General features: G+C 38.8%; 1 long non-coding RNA gene across 1 annotated transcript; it reads right to left on the reverse strand.

The window, feature by feature from the left end:
• Nucleotides 1-1876: 1876 nt before the first annotated feature.
• LOC102382628 lies at nt 1877-6511 on the reverse strand. Its single transcript, XR_323691.1, has 3 exons — nt 6454-6511; nt 4178-4265; nt 1877-1958 (listed from the first exon to the last, which is right to left on the reverse strand). It is a non-coding gene; the product is annotated as an uncharacterized LOC102382628 (long non-coding RNA).
• Nucleotides 6512-8180: the final 1669 nt, after the last annotated feature.

Genomic DNA, 8180 nt, shown 5'->3' on the forward strand with positions numbered 1-8180 from the left:
GAAAGAAGGCTCCAGCCTCCTCCCTACCTTTAAGAGATAAAGGAAAAAAAACGTTCCCAAACTAGGTGTTTTATCTTGATGCTTTGGGAAGAAATAGTACATTAGAAAATAACTTTGCTGATATTCCTTCCCTAGGGACATTGGCTGTACTATGGCAGTTAAAAATCAAGCACACAAAAGGCATCTCACTTAATTCATTCCCTTCACTATGCTCTGCTTATTTCTCTCATCATTTCACAATCATAAGAAGTTTTTATTCTCATAGCACCCTTGTAAGGCAAGGAACTATTATCCCTATTGTACAGATACATAAGGTACAGTAAGTCATTTCTCTAGAGCTGCACAGAAAATTAGTGTCTGGGCCAGAACTTGAACCCAGATGCTCTTAGATTACAGCCTTAGCCACTTAACTATCCTACCTATCATTCCTCTTCACTAGGTCATCTTATTAATACCAACAACTTTTAACATTGCTAGAGGCCACATTCTGCACCGGGTTAAGTTATAAGGTAGATATGAACCACATAATTGGTATCTGGATATGAATAATTCCAAAATCCAGGGAGTTTGGGGTCAGGGTTTTACTTTAGCCATTGCAGAGAACAAAAGAATTTTACGAAGCTCAGGCTGTGAGAAAACCCTCATTTTTGTAATGCTTGTAGCTGGGGTTTGGGTTCCAGCTTGTCTCTATTTAACTGATCAATCATCTTTATTGTATTTCAACCAAGTGGATGCCTTGAAATGCATATTAAGCACCCTAATTTGAAAACTACTCATGTTCTTGGGTAGGGAAAACTTCCAAATAAAGAGGCCCAGGTTACCTAAATCTTCCAGTTCTTTTCTCATATTTCACTCAAGAATATTTCCATAAATGTATTGTTTGGGAAATACAAAAGTACAGCATCAATAACAGCTGGAGTCATTCAAATACAGCTTATTTACCCAAATAGAACAGCAGTGTGTGATTTCAAAAGCCTTAAGAATTGCTATGCTTTTGTACATTGTAATCAGAAACAGTTACAGTACCACCATCACATACTTAGGAAGAGCTTTTCTATTATGATTTGGGTAGTCCCTCTTCAATGATTGGCAGGAAAAGAGTTAACCGAAACACAGCTACACAATCCCCCCTCCTCCCCCCAGCAGATAAAAGGCCACAGGTACATGCTCTGTGTGGGGATTATCAGATCACAAGACTGGGCCAGCTCTCCTAGATTAAGTAATTACCTAGCACACTTTAAAAGGGAGAGGGCAGAAGTCAGCCCTTTCTTAAGATGCTTTCTATATACAACAGCTTTCAGAGAGGAGAGGAGTCTAGAACTTCTCCCCTCCCTACCCCCCTTTATGAATGAAAATAACTTTTTTCTAGAGCTAGAGAGGATGGCAGCAAAGCTTCTGAGCATTAGCCAGGAATACTTATTTAGTATTAATTTTGTACAATTTGAAAGGGGAATGTGTGAGGTTTTTCTCTACTGTTAAGTTTAAAGAACCCATCTGGTAGTTGGAGCAATCTGGCTTTTTCTAAAGGAAAAGATAATTGCTTTCAGAAGCACTTGCAGGAGCTTTTGAGAACCCTGTTCTCTAAGGAATGACTTGGCACTATCCAGAATTTGGGAGTATTTGGGCTGCACCCTTCATAGGAATAGGAGACACAAAAACCTACGTAGTCTGTGGAGACATTACATTAGAGGAAGGAAAACTTTCAGCTGTCTAATTTTGCTGCAGTTTAAACAGGCTTTTTGTGAACATCTGGGAACTCATCAATATATAACTGCACTTGTAGTTCACTTGACATATCACACATCTTTGTTCCCAGTGTTTCTGTTCAAGCTTTCCACTTCCTTTTCCCCAGCCATCCCAAATTACTTACCAGAGGTATTTTATGTTGGGGAGCAAACTCAGGATAGTAAAATGCTTGATGATTCATTAGGCAATCAAACACTTGCTTCTCATACCTGCTGAGAGATGGATTCCTTGAGATTAGGGAAGGGCTGTTTTCCAATCTTAAATGTAACGTTGTATCATGCTAACAGCTGGCTATATAAACCTATATGCATAACATCTTTCTCTTTTTGGGATTACTGCTGTCTGTATCTAATAATATGCATAGATCATCTGAATAGGTCAGTGACTGACTGACTGACAAGCAATTTTCATACTCCCTTTGAGTTAGGATCTTTATATTGGGATCACTCATTCATTACAGGTGCCTGAACACTAGGGAAGAATTTCCAAACTTTGAAATTTGACCTTTTCTGTCCAGGGATCACCAAAAGGGCATCAGTCATCTTTATTGGATTTCAACCGACTGGATGCCTTAGAATAAATATTAAGCACCCTAATTGAAAACTATGGATGTTTTCGATTTCTGTGAGCCTGTTATGTTGGGTATGGACAACTCCCAAATAAAGAGACCTAGCTTACCCGAGTCTTTCAGGTTCTTTTCTCATATTTCACTCAAGAAAATTTCCATAAATATATTGTTTAGGAAATACAAAAATACAGTCACTTGGCATGATGTTCTATCTTTTTAAAATACCATGTAGGCAGCTCTAGTGGGGGGAGGTGGTATTCTGTTCAATCACAAGGTAATGTTCATGTTATGGCATAATATTTGGTATCCCACATACTGCCAGCCCAGATTGTACTTCCACCACAGGCATGAGAAATGAGATCTTTATATGCTGTTTATATCAGTTTTACAGTCCTCCTGAGATAAGAATTCATTCCTTTTTTTAATATCGTACATTTGGGGGATAGATCATAAAGAGTTTCACAAGCAAGTTGAAAAGCTGACTATTTTATTAAGTAAATGACCAGTGAGAGATAAATGCATCCTCTTGCAGATCACATACTGCTCTCTCCAATTAAAACAATAAAGCCAAATATCCGTTAAAATGTGTATATGAATATGCTTTAGGCACCAACACTAATAGCCAAACCTGCCTAAAGGATGATCTGCTGTTGTAGCAATGTGTTGTACTCTGCAAATGCTTCATCTGCATCCAGATTGTATGTCCAGGCCACTACTGGCTGTGCTACAAGACTTGACACTAAAGCTTCCATCATGCTTTCCCCCTCATTCAGTGATAAGCATTTCATCTTGTGTGTGTTTTTCATTTAGCATAAAATAGTGGTCTAGCATAAAAATTTATTTATCCTCCTTCATAAACTGAGCACTGAGTATCAAAAGGCATTCTTAGGTAGCCCCCTTCCTCTAGATGATGCTTAACTACCCTATGCTTACCCTATCTTCATACTGGTTTTATACTACTGTTATATAATAGCTTCAAACATGTATCAGTCTTGAATGTCTATTGGTTTCTTTGCCAACCGAAGATTTTTCTCCAGACTACAATATCTGGTAACTACTTGCTGTACTCCTTTTGTTGTTGATTCTTCTCTTGGAGCATGAATCTCCTAGATGGCTATCTACATATCTTATCTACTCTGGTTGGATGCTTCTCTTCAAAGTTATCTCTTAACAGCCCTGCAAGACAAGCTGGAGCTTGATTTCACACAGTCAAATGCCATTTCAGTGATGACCCCTTCAGTACTGGAGAGGCAAAGATCTTTGATATCTATCAGTCCACCATCTTATTGTTATGCATTTCTGAAAGAAAGCTGTCTACCGAAGGAGGGAGGAGGAGGTGAGAATTCTCAAACAGCAGAAAACACAGGAAGATCTGCTATATTAGAAATAGAAGTACACGGCGTAAGTTAGGATAGTTTCTGCCAGCAAAAGGGTCACCTGCAAATACAGGTATTTTAAATCTACAGTTCAGTAAGTATAAGAGTACCAATCCCCATAGCATAAATAACAGAGTGAATGTAATTCTGAACACACATTTTGGAGCTCAGCCATGCTAATTAAAAATGTGGCCCTCTTACAGGTAGCAAAAAGGCATATCTGTTAGAAACAAGTCCCAGATCTCTGATGCGATTCACATGACTGTCATGATCTGAGATACTATTAGGCAAGACTTGGCTAGGCAAAGACAGCTCTATATATGGTCCTGTGGTTTACAGGGAGCTGCAAATACTTGCTTTAAAGGAACAGAATTCTAGCAGTCTCTCTAGTTTGTTCCAAGGAAGAGCTAGCTAAATGCATCACAACAATGAAGAAAATGCAAGCTTGACCATGAGGCAAGCTAATTACAGATCAGCCGTCTGGTACCTGAACTCTGGTCTGTGCCACCTATGAGAGAGATTATTTCACAAACAGCCAATGGAAACCAGCACATTTCAAGCACTGGAAAGCTTATCTGTGGAGAGAGAAATGCATGTATTAGCAGAGAACCAAGCTTCATCTCTACCAAAGGGTAACAGGTATATATTTTATAATGGTGCACCTTGACAGAGGCAGTAGCGTAGCTTTACGGTATTATCAACATGAAAAGAAATAAGTTGCTTAGTATGTGTAAAACCATAACTAATGTAGGCTTGAGTGACTTAAATCCACCCATGGCCATTTTTTATTTTTGTAGTCACTTTTATCACACTGGAACCAAATGATGTTACACCAAGCTAATGGCATAGAATAGTTGCAAGCCAAAAAAATGCCACAAAACTTTATCTAGCTTTCAGATACATTTTTTATCTGGGGGCCAGACTGAAAAGAAAAACTCGAGATCTGTGAAAACTTAACCAATGGTATTAACATTACCATGAAAGATATTTCCAAAAAATACTTACCAGAGGGGGAAAAACAATACACTTAACAAGATAGGACTGCAACTCTGAGAGAGAAAAATAGCTTGATAGAAGCTGTTGTATACTAAGAAAAAAGTGAGGGAACTCTTCAACTTCTAATGGAAATGTGTATATAAAACTAAATGCAGCTTACCACAACATGCTGTAGCATTCCAAGCCAATACTTCAGCAGAAAAAACAACTAGTAGAGCACATGAAAGAAAGTGTGGCATGGAAAAACTTGATGGAACACCATTGAATGGTAATGCAATTTGGAAATTTGACACAAAGATGAAACGGCATCATCACATAATCTTGAAGACATATTAAAACCTGTCAGTTAACAATGCAGGACCTAAGGGCAAACTTTCTGAAACTTAAGCCCAGTAAATTGTGTACCCCAGATGACAGTGTTTGAAACAAAGTTCTGAAATTCTATGTTGAATACTTTAGAACAGACACTCTAAAGCTATCTAGCCTGACTACCCTACCTGGAGAGTACATGGAGATATTAACTTGCTTTACAAATACTGACTTGCTCTTGACCCAGTTAATGAAGAGATCCATTTTAACAGCAACACAAGCAACTTTATTCTGTAACATCCTCAATAAAAAATAGACTATCCAGCCAGTATCATAGTTTGGGCTGCATAGATTACCAACTTCCTCCTGAGAAATGAACCACTGACTGCATCTTCAACTTACTGATCCAAAATTGCTACACGGTAAGAGAGAAAGGAAATTGACCTCATCAAATCCTCCAGGTACTGACGGAGAAAATGGAGGATAACACTACACAATATGTAGATACCTTTAAGAAAGAAATGAGGCCAAATTAGGAATGTAATTTCATCCTGACCTTCTTCAACCTATGTATCAGTAATCTGTTAACAATACCGCCACACTTGGAGCTTCCACTAAATGACTCTGAAATAGCAAGGCCTGTTCTACGCTAATTTACTCGTGTTAAGGCAGACGCAAGATTGCCTCCAAAGAAGTTTTATGCCTTGAAGAAACCTACTGCAATATATGAGCTCTGCAGGCCTACCTATAGTAGACAGATTGTGATAATTCAGGAAAAGTCCCAAAAGAACCAATACATAATAAAATGTTATTACAGAGACCGCCTGAACACAACTTAAACTTTGTAGTATTCCTGGGCCTTTATGCTAAATGCATCAGAAAGCTTCAAATTTGCTATTGAATCATTTATAAAGGGGAAAAAGAAAACCTTCTGCAGGCCACCTATGCCAGGATTGCCAACCTACAATGCTCATGCCATAAGTGGCGTGGGCAGCCTCTGTATGTGGCACATGGCTGATTGGGCAGGGGACCCATAGCACAGCAGCAGATCGAACAGGAAGAAGAAAGTGGTGCAGTGAATTGCACAGGGAGTACAGGACAGGAATCAGAAATGGAGCAATAGATTGGGGAGGGCATAAAGGACAAGGAGCAGCCCTGGGCAGAGTAGTGGATCACACAAGGGAAGGGGATTGGAATGGCACTCAGGGAGAGTGTGGGGCTAATTTTGTGGCATGTCAACCGAAAAGGTTAGCTTGCACTGTTCCACACTATCAAGAAACAACAAGTGAAATACATCTTTCTAACAAAAATGCTGCTAAAACTTTTCAGAAGTATAATCCAATTCAGTCTCTCATGATAATGACATCTAGGCAGTCAGTTACACCAACCAGAAATAAATAATGCAACAGGAAATTTACAATGATAGTTCTGCAAGCAAATACTTCACATACAGAATACCTTCAGCAACATCTTCAGCATGGAGAATCACATAGGGACAAGAACAGTCTGCTTCTGGTGCCATCTTAAATGAGGCAGTAAACATTTCTATCACAAATTTAAATAGAGGATAAAAACTAGATCTAAATGAAAAAAACTACTTTTTATGGAACTGGCATTTCTTGTATTGAGGTGTCAGACCCCCACAACAGCCAACTGAGCAATCCCACACAAAACTGAAAGGTGCTCTTGATGCTAAATCAGCACTCTGATATAACTATACTGGTAAATGCAAAGAGTAAGTTTTAAAAAACAGCAGTAAAATAGATTGTTGTCTTCAGGGGCCTGTTGCAATTACTAGTAGATCAGTTTACCAAAACAAGCTGTGCAACACTTTCAGAAAGATTCTCAATGACTACAGAACTGGGAGAAAACTACTACAAGTTGTCTTCTTTCTATGTTGGTTTTCCATAGAATATCAAGTTGAATTCAAGAAATTCCTATCTTCAAGGCATTCAATTGCCTTTGCAAAATTTTTAGATATCCTGAGTAATCTCATAAGTAAAATTTAGGTAGGATCCTCTTCTCTCAAAGCAGTACGGAGAAAGATAAGGGAATAGCTTACAACATCTTCTGAAAGCAATCCACTCATTTTGACCATGTTAATCAGCCTATCACTGTGCTGCTTTCTATATATCAGGTCCCTTTTCAGTATCCCAACACCTCTTAAATCTTCACCCTAATCCCCACATCCAGGATTATGGTTCCTATTTTCCAAATCTATTATCTACATATGCTATCATATTTTTGACTCCAGGTTGTATATCCTAAAATGGACTACTGGTAAAAGAGCCTTTTTAACAATGATTTACAGCTGCCTTTCAAAGCCTTCTTCGTTTAGCTCAGATACCACCTTTCATTTTGACCTCTTGTCCAAAACAAAACACAAAATCTAAGCAAACTTGTTTTTCTTTTTTTCCCCTTAAAAAAAAAAAAAGATGAATCGGAAGAAGGTTCTTACATTCTCCATCAAGGATTTGCTGCTTTTGTCAGTGTGCTTTCCTTGACTGCTGATTTACAGAAGTGAGATTTTTACTGAGTCATTCACAGTAGACTCATCTTCACTGCACAGCTCACTCAAGTACAGCTCACTGCACAGGATGGCTTACCTCACCTGAGAGTGGTCACTCTGGGAAGCTATAATCTAATTAATGCAACCATACTCACCAGTAGTCCATTATGTGAACCTATGGACTATGCGAGAACATACCCCTGGTTCCTTGTACTACACAAATCTGAGCTGCTCCACAGATTTTTGCCAGCATTCTGTGGCAGAACATCTCTGTCCCTTCTGGGAACACAGGTAGAAGTGAATTTAGCCCTTCAGATCACTAAAATGAACCACTTCTTGCTTGGCATGCTCCATGTTTGTTTGGTGTCTTTTCTTTCAATTGGGTGAAAAATAGCTCCAACTCTGAACAATGACCTGTGGCAACTACTGGTGTTAAAGCAACTCTCTTTCAGAAGAGAAGACAGATGAGAGAGTTAAAGGCTACTAGATGCACCAAGGGCTTTTTGACCATGTCTTGTTGCTGCACAATCTATCTGGAGTACTTAACCTAACCGGTGCGAAAACAGGCTCCATACTTGAAATAGTTAATCATCCTTTTGATCTCAGGGAATTATCAAACAGGTCGTTGTCATCCTTGTTCCTTTTGGTATGGTGGTTATTTGTTCTGTCCTTCCTG

This window comes from Alligator sinensis, unplaced genomic scaffold (genome assembly GCF_000455745.1).
Source record: "Alligator sinensis unplaced genomic scaffold, ASM45574v1 scaffold957_1, whole genome shotgun sequence".
In the NCBI taxonomy this organism is placed as follows: domain Eukaryota; kingdom Metazoa; phylum Chordata; order Crocodylia; family Alligatoridae; genus Alligator; species Alligator sinensis.